Source organism: Salmo salar, chromosome 09 (genome assembly GCF_965601325.2).
Source record: "Salmo salar chromosome 09, fSalSal1, whole genome shotgun sequence".
NCBI classification, from domain to species: domain Eukaryota; kingdom Metazoa; phylum Chordata; class Actinopteri; order Salmoniformes; family Salmonidae; genus Salmo; species Salmo salar.
This window is the reverse complement of record NC_138299.1, coordinates 94,478,508-94,497,144: the sequence shown is the minus strand read 5'-3', so window position 1 is coordinate 94,497,144 and position 18,637 is coordinate 94,478,508. Positions and strand designations below refer to the sequence as shown.

The 18,637-nt window shown below is 43.5% G+C and overlaps 1 long non-coding RNA gene across 1 annotated transcript in view; it reads right to left on the bottom strand.

The window, feature by feature from the left end:
* The window catches only part of LOC145857978 (uncharacterized), a 242,235-nt gene extending 226,555 nt beyond the window's left edge, over window positions 1-15,680 (bottom strand). Inside the window, exon 1 of the long non-coding RNA XR_014378683.1 lies at window positions 15,198-15,680. This is a non-coding gene — a long non-coding RNA (uncharacterized LOC145857978). The remainder of the gene's footprint in view (window positions 1-15,197) is intronic.
* Window positions 15,681-18,637: the final 2,957 nt, after the last annotated feature.

Here is an 18,637-nt window from a genome sequence, read left to right as displayed (position 1 = left end):
CTGATCTTCAGATTCTAAAAACATTCTAAAGCTTGTTCTATAGATTCTAAAAACATTCTAAAGCCTGGTCTATAGATTCTAAAAACATTCTAAAGCCTGATCTTTAGATTCTAAAAACATTCTAAAGCCTGTTCTATGGATTCTGAAAACATTCTAAAGCCTGTTCTATAGATTCTCTATATTCTAAAGCCTGTTCTATTGATTCTCTATATACTAAAGCCTGTTCTATAGATTTTAAAGACATTCTAAAGCCCTTTCTGTAGATTCTGAAGCCATTCTAAAGCTTGTTACATTGATTCTAAAATCATTCTAAAGCCTGATTTGTAGACTCTAAAGCCATACTAAAGCCTGATCTATAGATTCAAAAGGCATTCTAAAGCCTGATCTATTGATTCTGAAACAAATTTATAGCCTGATCTGTAGATTCTAATGCCATTCTAAAGCCTGATCTGTAGATTTTAAAGTCATTCTAAAGCCTGTTCTATTGATTCTGAAAACATTCCAAAGCCTGTTCTATAGATTCTAAAGCCATTGTAAAGCCTGTTCAATAGATTCTCCATATTCTAAAGCCTCTTCTACAGATTCTCTATATTCTAAAGCCTGATCTATAGATTCAAAAGCCATTCTAAAGCCTGATCTATAGATTCTAAAGCCATTCTAAATCCTGATCTATTGATTCTAAAACAAATGTATAGCCTGATCTGTAGATTCTAAAGTCATTCTAAACCCTGTTTTATTGATTCTAAAGTCATTCTAAAGACAGTTATATAGATTCTAAAGCCATTCAAACGCCTGATCTATAGAATTTAAACCAATTCTAATGCCTGTTGTGTTGATTCTAAAGCCGTTCTAAATTCTGATCAGTAGATTCTAAAACCTTTCTAAAGCCTGATCTATAGATTCTCTATATTCTAAAGCCTGATCAATAGATTCTCTATATTCTAAAGCCTGATCAATAGATTCTCTATATTCTAAAGAGTGTTCTATAGATTCTCTGTTTTCTAAAGTCTGTTCTAAAGATTTTCTATATTCTAAAGCCTGTTCTGTAGATTCTAAATCCATTCTTAAGCCTGTTCTATAGATTCTAAAGCCATTATAAAGCCTGATCTATAGATTTTAAAGCTATTCTAAAGCATGTTCTATAGTTTCTAAAGCCATTCTAAAACCAGATCTGTTGATTCTAAAGCCATTCTAAATCCTGACCTATTGATTCTAACACAATTTTATAGCCTGATCTGCAGATTCTAAAGCCATTCTTAAACCTGATCTGTAGATTTTAAAGCCATTCTAAAGCCTGATCTATAGATTCTAATTCCGTTATGTAGCTTGATCAGTTTATTCTAAAGCCTAATATAGAGATTCTCTATATTCTAAAGCCTGATCTGTAGATTCTAAAGCCATTCTAAAGCCTGATCTGTAGATTTTAAAGTAATTCTAAAGCCTGTTCTATAGATTCTAAAGCCATTCTAAAGACAGTTCTATAGATTCTAAATCCATTTTAAAGCCTGTTTTATAGATTCTCTATATTCTAAAGCCTGTTCTGTAGATTCTAAAACCATTTGAAAGCCTGTTCTATAGATTCTAAAGCCATTCTAAAGCATGTTCTATAGATTCTCTATATTCTAAAGCGTGTTCTATAGATTCTCTGTATTCTAAAGCCTGTTCTGTAGATTCTAAAACCATTTGAAAGCCTGTTCTATAGATTCTAAAGCCATTCTAAAGCATGTTCTATAGATTCTCTATATTCTATAGCCTGTTCTTGTCACAGGCGTCGTATGAATTGGACCAAAATGCAGCGGGTACGTGAATGCTGATTATCTTCTTTATTAAAATAAATAAACACTGAACAAAAAGAAAGACGAAAACAGTCTTGTCAGGCACACAGCTAAACAAGAAACAACTACCCACAAATCCCATAGAAAAAACACCCCTCTTAAATAGGACCTTCAATTAGAAGCAACGAGGAGCAGCTGCTTCCAATTAAAGGTCAACCCAATAAACACCACATAGAAATATACATACTAGAACTAACATAGAAATAGACTAACAAGAACATAGCCCAACAAACCCCGAAAACACTCCAAACAAACACCCCTCTTAAATAAGAACATAGCCCAACAAACCCCGAAACACTCTAAACAAACATCCCCTGCCACGCCCTGACCAAACTACAATAACAAACAACCTCTTTTACTGGTCAGGACGTGACAGTACCCCCCCCCCCCCCCCCCCCAAAGGTGCAGACCCCGGAAGCACCTCAGACAAAAATAAACACACAAAAAAATAAACCCCAAAACAAAAAATAATCCTAACTAAAGGGAGGGAAGGGAGGGTGGCCACCGTCACCAACGGTTCTTGTGCCACACCTCCCCAACCTCCTACTACAGAGGTGGCTCAGGCTCCGGCCTTACTCCCCAACCTAACCTGTCCACCCCCGCTAAATGCTTATTATATTTTACCCATCCCGAAGTCTCTGGGCTATGGCGCATCGCTGAAGACCTCGGGCTGATGCGCGTCGCTGGAGACCTCGGCCTGATGAGTGTCGCTGGAGACCTCGGGCTGATGCGCGTCGCTGAGAGCTCCGGACTGGAGGGCGACTCTGGGAGCTCCAGACTGGAGGGCGACTCTGGGAGCTCCGGACTGTGGGCCGTCTCTGTCGGTTCCGGATTGTGGGCCGTCTCTGTCGGTTCCGGACTGTGGGCCGTCTCTGTCGGCTCCGGACTGTGGGCCGTCTCTGTCGGCTCCGGACTGTGGGCCGTCTCTGTCGGCTCCGGACTGTGGGCCGTCTCTGTCGGCTCCGGACTGTGGGCCGTCTCTGCTGGCTCCGGACTGTGGGCCATCTCTAGAAGCTCTGGACGGGGCACTGTTGCCGGACACTCTGGATGGGGCACTGTTGCCGGACACTCTGGACGGGGCACTGTTGCCGGACACTCTGGACGGGGCACTGTCGTCGGAAGCTCTGGACGGGGCACTGTCGTCGGAAGCTCTGGACAGGGACTGCGCACTGAAGGCCTGATGCATGGGGCTGGCTTAGGAGGCGCCAGACTAGGGACACGCACCACAGGGCTAGTGCGAGGAGCAGGAGCAGGAAGAGCTGGACTGGGCTGACGCACTGGAGGCCTGGTGCGTGGGGCAACCTCTTTTACTGGTCAGGACGTGACAGTTCTATAGATTCTCTATATTCTAAAGCCAGTTCTATAGATTCTCTATATTCAAAAGCCTTTTCAAAAGATTATAAAACCATTCTAAAGCCTGATCTATATATTCTAAATCCATTCTAAAACCTTATCTGTAGATACTTAAGCCATTCTAAAGCCGGTTCTATAAACTCTAAAGCCATTCTAAAGACTGTTCTGTAGATTCTAAAGCCATTCTATAGCCTTTTCTATAGATTCTCTAAAATATAAAGCCTGTTCTGTAGATTCTCTATATTCTGTTTCCTGTTCTGTAGATTTTCTATATTCTAAATCCTGTTCTATAGATTCTAAAACAATTTTAAAGCCTGATCAATATATTCTAAAGCCATTCGACAGCACTTTTGGATATTCTAAAGCCTTTCTAAGATCTTAAGATTCTAAGGCCATTGCAGAGCCTGATCTATAGATTGTAAAGCCATTCTAAAATCTCTATATTCCTAATGCCTTTTCTATATATTCTCTATATTCTATAGCCTATTCTATAGATTCTAAAACTATTTTAATGCCTGTTCTATAGATTCTATAAAGCCATTCTAAAGCCTGATCTGTAGATTCTAAAGTCTTTCTAAAGCCTGATCTATAGACTCTAAAGCCATTCTAAAGCCTGATCTATAGATTCTAAAGCTATTCTAAAGCCTGTTCTATAGATTCTAAAGCCATTCTAAACCCTGATCTGTAGATTCTAAAGCCATTCTAAATGATGTTCTATTGATTCTAAAACAATTTTATAGCCTGATCTGTAGATTCTAAAACCATTCCACATTCTGTTCTATAGATTTTCTATATTCTAAAGCCAGATTATAAAGCTATTATATAAAGACTTCAGATCAGTTCTTGTTTTTACTGTCCAGTGGAATGTATCTCTTCTTCCCCTAGGTAGATCTATCAACTCATATTGTTCAATATTTCTTCCATGGAGACATGGATGTTACCTTCAACACCTTGCAACGTTCACAGACTTTTAAGCATCAAATACACCAACAAGGTTCTAAAAACAGATTGTCAAACTGGAAAAGTACCTCACACAGATGTACTATTACCTCCAATCAGCCTTAGAAAACAGTCTAGAAAGATGCATCTTGCCTGGTAGAGAGGGAGCCTGTTCCCAAACCAAGCATAAAGGCATTAAGTCCCAAATGGCAACCTATTCCCTATATAGTGCACTACTTTTGACCAGAGCCCTGTAGCGCACTATATAGGCAATAGGGTGCCATTTGGGATACAAACTAAGAGTTCCCCTCTTCAGTTTGTTCCCTCTAACAGGTCTTGCCACTTGATGAGATCACAGAGAGAGGGTAACCGGTTGCTGGTTTTTGAAGTAATGGCTTCTGTCCCTGCTGATTCCTCTAGGCCGGTTCTCTCTCTCTCTCTCTCTCTCTCTCTCTCTCTCTCTCTCTCTCGCTCTCTCGCTCTCTCGCTCTCTCTCTCGCTCTCTGTCTGTGTGTGTATGGATGTATGCTCAAACCAACGCCAGTGGACAGCTCATCTCTCTTAGGCAGCCACAGGCAACTCTGAAAAAGCACTGGGCCAATATTTGAGATGCACTTTGGGGGTTGCCGCACACATCACACCTGTTACTGACATCCATAGCACTAACACTTTGACCTGGTTAGAGTGGATGCCATATGGCAGAGGGTTGGCGATTGTAGGTTTGGGGTTTGCGGTTTCAGCCTTGAGAGTGCGAAGGGGTTTTTATCCTGAGTTGGTAGAGAGTCTGTTAAGGCTTGTCTGGAGAGTTTCCAATAACGTCTTCATACACTTCACACCAAATGACAACAAATCAATCAACCAAGTAGAATCAAATACCCAGTCTATTTGATCTTTGAGGAAAATATATAGAAATCATACCTTGGCTATTTATTCATTCAACCAGAGCCTGTATTGTATGGACGAGGCTAACCTGATCCTAGATCAGTACTCATGCCATGAGATTCTTTATGAATACTGGCCCAGTGCTATGGGGTCATTAGTCCAGAGTGAGATCCACTGGACACACACACACACACACACACACACACACACACACACACACACACACCCACACACACAAACACACCTCATCGCTAAACTCAGAGCACTAAGCTCGGGGCCCTGGATCTGAACCTCACCCTGTGCAATTGGGTCCTGGACTGATGGGCTGACCCCAGGTGGGGAAGGTAGGCAACTACACCTCCGCTACACTGATCCTCAACACGGGGGCCCCACAAGGGTGCGTGCTCAGCCCCCTACTGTACTTCCTTTTAACCCATGACTGCGTGGTCACGTACGTCTCCAACTCAATCATCAAGTTTGTAGACGACACGAAAGTGGTAGGCCTGATTAACAACATTAACGAGACAGCCTACAAGGAGGAGATGAGAGCCCTGGTGGATTGGTGCCAGGAAAATATCCTCTCCCTCAATGCCAACAAAATGAAGGAGTTGATTGTGGACTTCAGGAGACAGCAGAAGGAGCATGCCCCATCCAAATCGATGGGCCGCAGTGGAGAGGGTGAAAAGCTTCAAGTTCCTCCGCATGCACTCAGTGACAACCTGAAATGGTCCATTCACACAGACATCAAGGCGCAAATGTCCTTTCTGAATTTAAAAGTAATCCTTGAAGTAATCATCTAGTTTTTCAAAAGTATCTGAAATCTGATTACAATATTCTTGCTGGTAACGTAATGGATTACAGTTTAAAAAAATTGTAATCCCTTACATGTTACTCTCCAACCCTGATCATCAGAGACCTCAGCCACCCAAGCTACGGCCTGTTCACCCCGCTACCATCTAGAAGGCAGAGACAGTACAGGTGCATCAAAGCTGGGACCGAGAGACTGAAAAACAACTTCTACAGTGCCTTCAGAAAGTATTCAGACCCCTTGTCTTTTTTCACATTTTGTTGTGTTACAAAGTGGGATTAAAATTGATTTAATTGTCATTTTTTGTCAATGATCTATGGAAAATACTCTGATGTCATAGTGGAAGAAAAATTTGAACAGTTGTGAAGAATTAATGAAAAATAAAACACTAATTTACCTTGATTCCATAAGTATTCATCCCCCTGAGTCAATCACCTGTGGCAGCGATTACAGGAAAACCTGCCTGGTGTTTGTGGTTGAAGAGTTTTGTACACCTGGTTTGTACAATATTTGCACATTATTCTGCCAAGTTGGTTGTTGATCATTGCTAGACAGTCATTTTCAAGTCTTACCACAGATTATCAAGCCGACTTAAGTCAAAACTGTAACCAGTGACTAACATTCAATGTCTTCTTGGTAAACAACTCCAGTGGATTTTGCCTTGTGATTTAGGCTATTGTCCTGCTGAAAGGTGAATTAAAGTCACAATGTCTGTATGGAAGCAGACTGAACCAGGTTTTCCTCTAGGATTTTGCCTGTACTTAGCTTTATTCCATTTCTTTTTATCCTAAAAAAACATTTGTCCTTGCCGATGACAAGCATAAACATAACATGATGCCGCCACCACCATGCTTGAAAATATGAAGAGTGGTACTCAGTGATGTGTTGATGTTACGCCTAGTCCCGCTCCCTCTCTCCAGCACTCAATGTTGCCGGTCTATTAATTACTGGTCCTGGCAAACATCATTACACACACCAGCTCCCCATCATTACACACACCTGGTCTTCACCATTACGCACACCTGCTCCCCATCATTACACACACCTGCTCCCCATCATTACACACACCTGCTCCCCATCATTACACACACCTGCTCCCCATCATTACACACACCTGCTCCCCATCATTACACACACCTGTTCCCCATCATTACACACACCTGCTCCCCATCATTACGCACACCTGCTCCCCATCATTACGCACACCTGCTCCCCATCATTACACACACCTGCTCCCCATCATTACACACACCTGCTCCCCATCATTACACACACCTGTTCCCCATCATTACACACACCTGCTCCTCATCATTACACACACCTGCTCCCCATCATTACACACACCTGTTCCCCATCATTATACACACCTGCTCCTCATCATTATGCACACCTGCTCTCCATCATTACGCACACCTGCTCCCCATCATTACGCACACCTGCTCCCCATCATTACGCACACCTGCTCCCCATCATTACACACACCTGCTCCTCATCATTACACACACCTGGTCCCCATCATTACACACACCTGGACTTCATTATCACCTTGATTACTCTCCCATTATTTAGCCCTCAGTAGCCTCAGTCATCAGGCAGAATTGGTTTTGTTCACGTTCAGTACGCTTCTCCTCTTATGTTTGTCTACCTTCTCTCATCATTAAACTCTCCTTCTGTATCCACTTCCTGACTCACTGCATATAGATCACTTTTATGTTGGATTTGCTCCAATTATAATGCTTTGTATTCAGGACATAACGTACATTTCTTTGCCACATTTTTTGCAGTTTTACTTTTGTACTTTTTTTGCAAACAGGATGCATGTTTTCGAATATTTTTGGTCTTTACAGGCTTCCTTCATTTCAATCTGTCATTTAGGTTAGTATTGTGGAGTAACTACAATGTTGTTGATCCATCCTCAATGTTCTCCTATCACAGCCATTAAACTCTATAACTATTTTAAAGTCACATTGGCCTTATGATGAATTCCCTTAGCGGTTGGTTTCCTTCCTTTCCGGCAACTGAGTTAGGAACGACGCCTGTATGTTACTAGTGACTGGGTGTATTGATACACCAACCAAAGTGTAATTAATAACTTCACCATACTCAAAGGGATATTCAATGTTTTTTTTTTTTACCCAACTAAAAAGGTGCCCTTCTTTGCGAGATATTGGAAAACCTGCCTGGTGTTTGTGGTTGAATTTGTGTTTGAAATTCACTACTCAACTGAGGGACCTTACATATAATTGTATGTGTGGGGTACAGAGATGATGTAGTCAACTTGTTATATGACTTTTTAGGCACATTTTTACTCCTGAACTTATTTAGGCTTATCATAACAAAGGGTCAAGACATTTGAGCTTTTCATTTTGTATTAATTTGTAAACTTTTCTAAAAACATAATTCTTCTTTGATGTGGTATTGTGTGTGGGCCAGTGATACAAGCTCTCATTTTAATCCATTTTAAATTCAGGCTGTAAAAGTCAAGGAGTGTGAATACGTTCTGAAGGCACTGTATCTCCAGGCCATCAGACTGTTACATAGTCACCACGATCCTGCAGCTGCCCAGTACCCTGCCCTGAACTTAGTCAATGTTACTAGCTGGCTACTACCTGGTACTCAACCATACACCTTAGAGACTGCTTCCCTATGTACATAGTCATTAAACACTGTTCACTTTAAAACATACTGTTTTACTCACTTCATATGTATATACTGTATTCTAGTCAAGGCTCATCCTATATAACTACTGCTATACACTCCTTTTCTATTCATGAACTGTCTATACACACCATTATATACATCTATGTATATTCCGGACTCTGACATTGCTTGTTCTGATATTTCTTAATTAATGTTTTGGGGAGAGGGGGGGGGGGCATTTATATGTATTGTTAGGTATGACTGCACTGTTGGAGCTACAAACGTAAGCACTTCACTGTACATGTGATAACATCTGATAAAAATGTGTATGTGACCAATAAAATTTGATTTGATTACATTTTTTACACGCAGGCAGCAAAGTCTGCCTGTGACTGTTCTGCCTGTGAAATGTATTCTTGGGACAGGTCTTCCTGGGACTGTTCTGCCTGTGAAATGTATTCTTGGGACAGGTCTTCCTGGGACTGTTCTGCCTGTGAAATGTATTCTTGGGACAGGTCTTCCTGGGACTGTTCTGCCTGTGAACGTCCTCCCTGTGACTGTTCTTCTTGGGACTGTTCTGCCTGTGATTGTTCCTCTTGGGACTGTTCTTCCTGTGACTGTTCTTCCTGTGACTGTTCTGACTGTCACTGTTCTTCTTGGGACTGTTCTAGCTGTGACTGTTCTGCCTGGGACTGTTTTGCCTGGGACTGTTCTTCTTGGGACTGTTCCTCTTGGGACTGTTAGGAGCATTCAAAACTTTCCTTTACCAACTACCATCCTTCTCTCTCAGCTCCTCGTCAGTCTGTCTCAGTGTCTCACTACTGCTGTGAAGAGCTCTCCTTGTCTCACTACTGCTGTGAGAGGCTCTCCTTGTCTCACTACTGCTGTGAAATTATCTTCTTGTTTCACTACTGCTGTGAAATTATCTCCTTGTTTCACTACTGCTGTAAAAGGCTATCCTTGTCTCACTACTGCTGTGAAATTACCTCCTTGTTTCACTACTGCTGTGAAATTATCTCCTTGTTTCACTACTGCTGTGAAAGGCTCTCCTTGTCTCACTGCTGCTGTGAAATTATCTCCTTGTTTCACTACTGCTGTGAAATTATCTCCTTGTTTCACTACTGCTGTGAAGGTCTCTCCCTGTCTCACTACTGCTGTGAAAGGCTCTCCTTGTCTCACCACTGCTATGAAATTCAAGCTTTATCTCACTACTGCTGTGAAGGTCTCTCCTTGTCTCACTCCTGCCGTGAAATGATCTCCTTGTTTCACAACAGCTGTGAAGGACTCTCCTTGTCTCACTACTGCGGTGAAGAGCTCTCCTTGTCTCATTACTGCTGTGAAATTATCTCCTTGTTTCACTACTGCTGTGAAATTATCTCCTTGTTTCACTACTGCTGTGAAATTAGCTCCGTGTTTCACTACTGCTGTGAAAGGCTCTCCTTGTCTCACTGCTGCTGTGAAATTATCTTCTTGTTTCACTACTGCTGTGAAATTATCTCCTTGTTTCACTACTGCTGTGAAATGATCTCCTTGTTTCATTACTGCCGTGAAATGATCTCCTTGTTTCACAACAGCTGTGAAGGACTCTCCTTGTCTCACTACTGCGGTGAAGAGCTCTCCTTGTCTCACTACTGCTGTGAAAGGCTCTCCTTGTCTCATTACTGCTGTGAAATTATCTCCTTGTTTCACTACTGCTGTGAAATTATCTCCTTGTTTCACTACTGCTGTGAAATTATCTCCGTGTTTCACTACTGCTGTGAAATTATCTCCTTGTTTCACTACTGCTGTGAAATTATCTCCTTGTTTCACTACTGCTGTGAAGGTCTCTCCATGTCTCACTACTGCTGTGAAAGGCTCTCCTTGTCTCACCACTGCTATGAAATTCTATCCTTGTCTCACTACTGCTGTGAAGGTCTCTCCTTGTCTCACTCCTGCTGTGAAATGATCTCTTTGTTTCACAACTGCTGTGAAGATCTCTCCTTGTCTCACTCCTGCTGTGAAATAATATCCTTGTTTCACTACTGCTGTGAAGGTCTCACCTTGTCTCACTACTGCTGTGAAAATCTCTCCTTGTCTCACTGCTGCTGTGAAATTAACTCCTTGTTTCACTACTGCTGTGAAGGTCTCTCCCTGTCTCACTACTGCTGTGAAAGGCTCTCCTTGTCTCACTACTTCTGTGAAATTCCCTCCTTGTCCCACTACTGCTGTGGAGGTCTCTCCTTGTTTTACTCCTGCTGTGAAGGTCTCTCCTTGTCTCACTACTGCTGTGAAGGTCTCTCCTTGTCTTACTTCTGCTGTGAAGGTCTCTCCTTGTCTCACTACTGCTGTGAAGGTCTCTCCTTGTCTCACTACTGCTGTGATGGTCTCTCCTTGTCTCACTCCTGCTGTGAAATTATATCCTTGTTTCACTACTGCTGTGAAGGTCTCACCTTGTCTCACTACTGCTGTGAAAATCTCTCCTTGTCTCACTGCTGCTGTGAAATTAACTCCTTGTTTCACTACTGCTGTGAAGGTCTCTCCCTGTCTCACTACTGCTGTGAAAGGCTCTCCTTGTCTCACTACTGCTGTGAAATTCCCTCCTTGTCCCACTACTGCTGTGAAATTAACTCCTTGTTTCACTACTGCTGTGAAGGTCTCTCCCTGTCTCACTACTGCTGTGAAAGGCTCTCCTTGTCTCACTACTGCTGTGAAATTCCCTCCTTGTCCCACTACTGCTGTGGAGGTCTCTCCTTGTTTTACTACTGCTGTGAAGGTCTCACCTTGTCTCACTGCTGCTGTGAAATTAACTCCTTTTTTCACTACTGCTGTGAAGGTCTCTCCCTGTCTCACTACGGCTGTGAAAGGCTCTCCTTGTCTCACTACTGCTGTGTAATTCCCTCCTTTTCCCACTACTGCTGTGGAGGTCTCTCCTTGTTTTACTCCTGCTGTGAAGGTCTCTCCTTGTCTCACCACTGCTGTAAAGGTCTCTCCCTGTCTCACTACTGCTGTGAAATGAACTTCTTGTTTCACTTCTGCTGTGAATGTCTCTCATTGTCTCACTACTGCTGTGAAGGTCTCTCTTTGTCTCACTCCTGCTGTGAAATTATCTCCTTGTTTCACTACTGCTGTGAAGGTCTCTCATTGTCTCACTGCTGCTGGGAAATTATCTCCTTGTTTCACTACTGCTGTAAAGCTCTCCCTGTCTCAATACTGCTGTGAAAGGCTCCCCTTGTCTCACTACTGCTGTGAAATTACCTGCTTGTCTCACTACTGCTGTGAAGGTCTGTCCTTGTCTCACTACTGCTGTGAAGTTCTCTCCTTGTCTCACTACTTTTGTGAAAGGCTCTCCTTGTCTCACTACTGCTGTGAAATTAACTTCTTGTCTCACTACTGCTGTGGAGGTCTCTCCTTGTCTCACTACTGCTGTAAAGGTATCTCCTTGCCTCACTACTGCTGTGAAGTTCTCTCCTTGTCTCACTACTTTTGTGAAAGGCTCTCCTTCTCTCACTACTGCTGTGAAATTAACTCCTTGTTTCACTACTGCTGTGAAGGTCTCTCCCTGTCTCACTACTGCTGTGAAAGGCTCTCCTTGTCTCACTACTGCTGTGAAATTCCCTCCTTGCCTCACTACTGCTGTGAAGGTCTCTCCTTGTCTCACTACTGCTGTGGAGGTCTTTCCTTGTCTCACTACTGATGTGAAGGTCTCTCCTTGTCTCACTACTGCTGTGAAATGAACTTGTTGTTTCACTTCTGCTGTGAAAGTCTCTCATTGTCTCACTACTGCTGTGAAGGTCTCTCCTTGTCTCACTCCTGCTGTGAAATGATCTCCTTGTTTCACTACTGCTGTGAAGGTCTCTCATTGTCTCACTGCTGCTGGGAAATTATCTCCTTGTTTCACTACTGCTGTAAAGCTCTCCCTGTCTCAATACTGCTGTGAAAGGCTCTCCTTGTCTCACTACTGCTGTGAAATTACCTGCTTGTCTCACTACTGCTGTGAAGGTCTGTCCTTGTCTCACTACTGCTTTGAAGTTCTCTCCTTGTCTCACTACTGCTGTGAAGTTCTCTCCTTGTCTCACTACTTTTGTGAAAGGCTCTCCTTGTCTCACTACTGCTGTGAAATTAACTTCTTGTTTCACTTCTGCTGTGAAGGTCTCTCATTGTCTCACTGCTGCTGTGACATTATGTCCTTGTTTCACTACTGCTGTGAAAGTATTTTCTTGTCTCACGACTGCTTTGAATGTCTCTCCTTGTCTCACTACGCTGTGAAGGTCTCTCCTTGTCTCACTACTGCTGTGAAATTATCTCCTCATTTCACTACTGCTCTGAAAGTCTTTTCTTATCTCACTGTTTCCTTGTCTCACTACTGCTGTAAAATGATCTCCTTGTTTCACTGCTGATGTGACGGTCTCTTCTTGCCTCACTACTGCTGTGCAGGTCTCTCATTGTCTCATTTCTGCTGTGAAATTATATCCTTGTTTCACTGCTGCTCTGAAGGTCTCTCCTTGTCTCACTACTTCTGTGACAGTCTCTTCTTGTCTCACTACTGCTGTGGAGGTCTCTCCTTGTCTCACTACTGCTGTAAAGGTATCTCCTTGCCTCACTACTGCTGTGAAGGTCTCTCCTTAGCTCACTACTGCTGTGGAGGTCTTTCCTTGTCTCACTACTGCTGTGAAGGTCTCTCCTTGTCTCACTACTGCTGTGAAGGTCTCTCCTTGTCTCACTACTGCTGTGGAGGTCTTTCCTTGTCTCACTACTGCTGTTACAGGCACTTCTTGTCTCACTACTGCTGTGAAGGTCTCTCTCACATTATTCCTAGTCTGCCTTTGACTGTCCCTCTTCTTCTTCACTTCTAGTCTGGACTGATCATAGCCTTCCTCCCTCTTCTTTTTCACTTCTAGTCTGGACTAATCATAGCATTCCACCCTCTTCTTCTTCACTTCAAGTCTGGACTGATCATAGCCTTCCTTCATTCCTCCCTCTTCTTCTTCACTTCTAGTCTGGACTGATCATAGCCTTCCTGCCACGTTTTCTTATTCACTTCTAGTCTGGACTGATCATAGCCTTCCTTCATTCCTTCCTCTTCGTCTTCACTTCTAGTCAGGACTGATCATAGCCTTCATTCTTCCCTCTTCTTCTCCACTTCTAGTATGCATGGCTCCATATCCCTCTGTGGTTTGCTTCTAGCCTCTGTTTGTTTCTGTTCTTCCATCTCTCTGCTCCTAGCTTGCCTATCCCCTCTCAGCTCATCTCGGCTTGGTATGGCCCTAGACCAGAAGCTGTGAAATATGTCTCCACCAACCCTGCTGGTCATACCCACTCTGAAGTCTCCCCAAAGCATTAGCGCTTCAGCATCATCCATCTTCTAAACTTCCACTCCATAAAGCACGGCCAAAAAACAGCAAGACCCCCCCACTCCTCAGCCAGCAGAACAACAACATTAGTATCAGCCAGCTACGGGAAGGTAACCACAGAGATATACATTAGTATCAGCCAGCTACGGGAAGGTAACCACAGAGATATACAGTAGTATCAGCCAGCTACGGGAAGGTAACCACAGAGATATACAGTAGTGTCAGCCAGCTATGGGAAGGTAACCACAGAGATATACATTAGTATCAGCCAGCTACGGGAAGGTAACCACAGAGATATACATTAGTATCAGCCAGCTACGGGAAGGTAACCACAGAGATATACAGTAGTATCAGCCAGCTATGGGAAGGTAACCACAGAGATATACAGTAGTGTCAGCCAGCTACGGGAAGGTAACCACAGAGATATACAGTAGTATCAGCCAGCTACGGGAAGGTAACCACAGAGATATACAGTAGTATCAGCCAGCTACGGGAAGGCAACCACAGAGATATACAGTAGCATTAGCCAGTATACAGTAGCATCAGCCAGCTATGGGAAGGTAACCACAGAGATATACATTAGTATCAGCCAGCTATGGGAAGGTAACCACAGAGATATACATTAGTATCAGCCAGCTACGGGAAGGTAACCACAGAGATATACATTAGTATCAGCCAGCTACGGGAAGGCAACCACAGAGATATACAGTAGCATTAGCCAGTATACAGTAGTTTACCTATGGAATGGTAAAAGACACTAAAGCCCTCAGAGAGAAGGAGAGGTTTGAGGAGCTGCAGTTCACTGCTTAGATATGCCACTGGGTTCTCATTCGTATTGTGACTGAGATTGGTGGACTCATGCTCTCTTGCTCCCTCTCTCTTTATATATTCCTCTCTCTCTCACTGTTTCTCACCCTTACGTACTTTATTCTCTCAGTATCTCTTTTTTTCTCTCTTCCTATCACTCACCCTGCTCTCTCTCTCTTGCTGTCCCTCTCTATCCCGCTCTCCCTCTCTCCCTCTCTCGCTGTTCCTCTCTGTCCCTCTGTCTCCCTTCATTAGTGACATTTTCCAGACCCTAAAGCACGTCTGATAAATATCAAGCCGCTTCCGCCTGGAGCAGAGGGACAGAGAGAAAGATGGAGCTCTTTAGCCATATTTCCTTTAACAAATTGCCAACCTGCAATGAAATCAATGTCCATGCAGCACAGCCGCAAGCACAAACAAGCTGCATTTGAACCAAAAGGGGAAAAACTCATTACTCAACCAAATAGAAAATACCATCATCTTCAAACCCTGCATCTCAGATCCTTAGCATTTACATTTGTACATTTAGTACATTAATATCCTCTCCTTATGGAACACAGGGTTAGAAAAGCCACTGAACGGATCCAGCTCTCTCTCTCTTACCTGTCTCTGTGATGGTCTCTCTCTCTCCCGCCGCTGGCTCTAGCCCTCGTCTCTTCTAAACAACCATGCCCTCCTATTTGGGCTTGCCGATGCCAAACGGATCAGACTAGTGTCTGGTTCAGGTTCAGGTAGCAATGTTGGGGGAATCAGAATCAGGGGGTCCTCCCAGTAAGCTGACCAGCGTAATGGCTCTCCACAGCTCTCCCTCGCTCCCAGGTCATTTCAGCCCTTTGGCAGCAGTGACAGTGACATGCAGCGATCAGAGTGTCGTGGGAAGTGACGAGGTGTTTAACAACAGGAACACCTCCTATATGTTTCAGGCTGCAGCCGGTGGTAAGTGGAGGCTGTGGCTGCTCGGAATAAGACTCACCACTTGGCCGCTCATGTGGAGTTTCCTCTGGCTCCCGTAGTCTCCCTCTTTGCCGGCTCTGCTCTGCCTGTCTGTCTGCTTGCCTGCCTGTCTCTTACTGAGACCTCTGCTTGTGGCTGCGATGAGTGAGAGAGAGTGCGTGCACCGGAAAGGGAGCAAGAACACAGGGGAGGGAGAGCAGGAAAGGCAGAGAGAGACGGAGATAGAAAGAGGGAAAGGGAGATAGCGAGAGGGAGCGGGAGATTAGGCAGGAGAGGGAGGGAGAGAGAAGAAGTGAGAGGGAGCGGGAGTGGGAGATAGAGAGGGAAAGGGAGATAGAGCGGGAGGGAGAGAGAGAGAGCATTGTCTCCTGCTCTATCGACATCAATCAATCAGGAAATGAGTCAGTCATAACCAGAGGTGTGTGTATAACTCTGTACTTGTAGTATAACTGTGATGTCCCTGTCCACCTTACAGTCCTGGGCAGGCATGCCCATACAGCAAAAAAATGCTTGTTTTGTAATATTTTGCACTTTTACCCCTTTTTCGTGATATCTAATTGGTAGTTACAGTCAGAGGCAAAGGCCGAGAGCCATGCATCCTCTGAAACACGACCCCGCCAAGCCGCACTGCTTCTTGACACACTGCTCGCTTAACCCGGAAGCCAGCCACACCAATGTGTCAAAGGAAACACCATCCATCTGATGACTGAAGTCAGCTTGCAGGCGCCCGGCCCGCCAAAAGGAGTTGCTAAAGCACGATGTGACAAGGAAATCCTGGTCGGCCAAACCCTCCCCTAACCCAGACAACGCTTGGCCAATTGTGGACCGCCTCATGGGTCTCCCGGTTACGGCCGCCTGTGACACAGCCTAGGATCAAACCTGGGTCTGTAGTGATGCCTCAAGCAGTGCCTTAGACCGCTGCGCCTCTATGGAGGCCCTAAAATTTGTCTGTGATAAGATTTTAACACGCAACCTATGTGTTGCTAGACATTTGCGTTACAATTGGTATCATATGTTTCAAATTACAATTCGGATGATTTGTTACAAAATGCAATTCGTACAACAGGGATCATCAACAAAAAAAATTGGTCGGGGGCCAGAACATCATTACCAATCATTTGTAGACTGCAAATTGCCTGCATGGGAATACTTGAGAACATATTTCAAAATGAAAATCAATAGAAGCTGATTTCCTGGTGTTTTTACAGTCTTTTATGTCCAACAATGAAAATTCTAAATTCTAAAAATCCCAAAACTTGGGGGCCAAATAAAGTTGGAGCTATGTTATGAATTCCTAACAGGTGGCTAGTGTAACACATCATACTAATATGAGTGTCCCAGATTTTTGTTTACTATTTTACTTCTAGTCTATGAGACGAGGCTGATCCCTCTCCCACTGCCCTCTGGAAATATACCTCACACACGGAGGGGAGAGGAGAGGAGAGGAGAGCTCCTGCAGTGTGGCAGTCCTCCATAAAGCCTCCAGGCAGGTGGGCCATTTGACTTCAGAGAGAGGAGAGAGAGAGTGGGGGGGGGGGGAGAGAGAGAGAGAGAGAGAGAGAGAGAGAGAGAGAGAGAGAGAGAGAGAGAGAGAGAGAGAGAGAGAGAAAAGGAGGGGATCAAATACTACATTTTAGTAGACAAGTTCAGTGCAGTTCTGTGGCCTATTGTATCATCTCTGTCTGTGTTAGCCAATGATAACGCTTTAGCTCTCACAGACTACTGTTGCCAATAACAATGATTCATACAATAATAAAGGGAAAGATGGACAGAGAGACCAGATAAGACGGAGTGAGAGAGAGAAGGAAGAACTAAGGATTGTGATGTAGGGAGAGAGGGAAAGTAGAAGAGAGAGAGAGAGAGAGAGAGAGAGAGAGAGAGAGAGAGAGAGAGGTGTTTAGTATGCAGCCTGTGCTCCCTGGTCCTTCAACACAACAGAATACATCAGATCTCTATATATCAGATCTCTCTGTATATCAGATCTCTATACATCAGATCTCTCTATACATCAGATCTCTCTATATCAGATCTCTCTATATATCAGATCTCTCTATATATAAGATCTCTCTATATATCAGATCTCTATACATCAGATCTCTCTATACATCAGATCTCTCTATATCAGATCTCTCTATATATCAGATCTCTCTATATATCAGATCTCTCTATACATCAGATCTTTATACATCAGATCTCTATACATCAGATCTCTCTATATCAGATCTCTCTATATATCAGATCTCTCTATATATCAGATCTCTCTATATATCAGATCTCTATACATCAGATCTCTCTATACATCAGATCTCTATACATCAGATCTCTATACATCAGATCTCTCTAACTCTTCCTTTCTCCCCTTCTCTCTCTCTTTCCCTCCATGTGTGTGCTGAATGAGATGGTTCTGCTGTCAGTCTGATGGAAGAGAGGAAGGAAGGAAGGAAGGGGAAAATAGTAGAAGGAATAAATAAATGAATGATTGATTGAATTAATGAAGAAATGAATGAATGAAAGAGGGGAGGAAGGGAGAAAGGGATGGTTGTTACCAGGGTGATCCCTCTCTGAGAGGTTTGTTGACAAGCATCTCTCATTCAGCCTGACAACATAAACATTTCTCAGATCATCTCTCACTCAGCCTGACAACATAAACATGTCTCAGATCATCTCTCACTCAGCCTGACAACATAAACATTTCTCAGATCATCTCTCACTCAGCCTGACAACATAAACATGTCTCAGACATCTCTCACTCAGCCTGACAACATAAACATGTCTCAGACATCTCTCACTCAGCCTGACAACATAAACATGTCTCAGACATCTCTCACTCAGCCTGAAAACATAAACATGTCTCAGACATCTCTCACTCAGCCTGACAACATAAACATGTCTCAGACCATCTGACAACATAAACATGTCTCAGACATCTCTCACTCAGCCTGACAACATAAACATGTCTCAGACATCTCTCACTCAGCCTGACAACATAAACATGTCTCAGACATCTCTCACTCAGCCTGACAACATAAACATGTCTCAGACCATCTGACAACATAAACATGTCTCAGACCATCTCTTATTCAGCCTGA